The 1,427-nt window shown below is 45.9% G+C and overlaps 1 non-coding gene across 1 annotated transcript; it reads left to right on the top strand.

Annotated features, from left to right (window-relative positions):
• Nucleotides 1-288: 288 nt before the first annotated feature.
• Nucleotides 289-359, top strand: TRNAE-UUC (transfer RNA glutamic acid (anticodon UUC)). Its single transcript has one exon. It is a non-coding gene; the product is annotated as a tRNA-Glu (tRNA).
• The last annotated feature ends 1,068 nt before the right edge of the window (nt 360-1,427 follow it).

Below are 1,427 nucleotides of genomic sequence, written 5' to 3'. Positions count from 1 at the left end.
CTCCAACTTCCCCACATCTTTCTGGAATCATGGTGAGCTTCTTGCACAGACTAGCACCTACCCACACTATCTGGCAAGTTACTTTGCCACTGGCAGCCTGCATGTTTCTGTGAACGAGTCTCAGCCTCATTGAAGGGAGGGTCCCTCTCCTAGTCCTTAGTCTTTATTGTCCACCCTTCCTCAGCCTAGAGGTAGAAGCTGTTCTTTTGTACCTACTATTTCCAAACTCCTTGGAGTCCCATGTACCCCTGTGAGTAATTAACCACTGTGTACTGTTCTACTGGTAAGGCATTGGTGGTTTGGTGGTAGAATTCTCACCTTTCATGTGAGAGACCTGGGTTCAATTCCCAGCCAGTGCATCTCACGTACAGCCACCACCTGTCTGTCAGTGGAGGCTTGCATGTTGCTATGATGCTGAACAGGCTCCAGGGGAGCTTCTGGAATGAGACGGACTAGGAAAAAGGCCTGGTGATCTACTTCTGCATACCAGTCAGTCAATGTCCCATGGATAACACGTGTTTGATCCCCAAATGATTATGGGAATGGTGCAGGACCCAACAACACCCCATTCCATTGTGCATGGGGCTGCCTTGAGTTGGGGGCTGGCTTGATGGCAGTTAACAACAACAGTAACTGTTCTAGTTAACAATTCTTTATATTCAAAATTCCCTGTTTAAATAACTAATTTCTGTCCCCTGATTGGACCCTGACCGGCAGAGCCCCTTACTGGCCAAACAAGGAGTCAGCTGGCAAATGCAGGAATGCAGAGCCCAAAGCAGAATGCAGAAGGGAGTCTTTGGAACTAAGAAACAGTACCTTAGTAGCTGGCTCAGAGGGTGGAAGGGAGGGATTTTCAGATGTATAGAATGAAGAGTTTGCCATCAACAGGTTCTCACTTAAAAAAAAAATTCTAAAAAAAAAATGTACTTCAAGGGAAAAAAAAGAAAATTATCCCAGATGAAAAGTCTGAAATATAAAAAGAAACAATGAGCAAAGGTAATGGTAAATAGGGAATAAATCCAAAAGAACAGTGATTGCATGAAATAGTACTGCCTTGTGAGGTTAAATACACAACACACACACACATACACAAACCATGTAAGCCAGAAGGGGGTAAAGGAGGTGTTTTTGTTGTTGTGCGCTCTTGAGTTGATTTTCGACTCTTAGTGACCCCATGTGACAGAGTAGAACTGGCCCATAGGATTTTCTGGGCTGTGATCTTTACGGGAGCAGATCACTAGGTCATTCTCCCATGGAGCCGTTGGATGGGTTTGAACTACCAACCTTTCAGGTAGCAACTGAGTGCTTAACTGTTGCACCACCAGGCCCTTGTATTGTCCAGGAGGGGTGTAAGGTAGGGCTGACTCCCAGCCTATATGTACTTGCCCATCACCCCAAGTGGACCGGCCTGTGTGTGTGGCTATTCC

Source organism: Elephas maximus, chromosome 23 (assembly GCF_024166365.1).
Source record: "Elephas maximus indicus isolate mEleMax1 chromosome 23, mEleMax1 primary haplotype, whole genome shotgun sequence".
Lineage (NCBI taxonomy): Eukaryota > Metazoa > Chordata > Mammalia > Proboscidea > Elephantidae > Elephas > Elephas maximus.
This window is presented reverse-complemented; position numbering and strand designations above follow the sequence as displayed.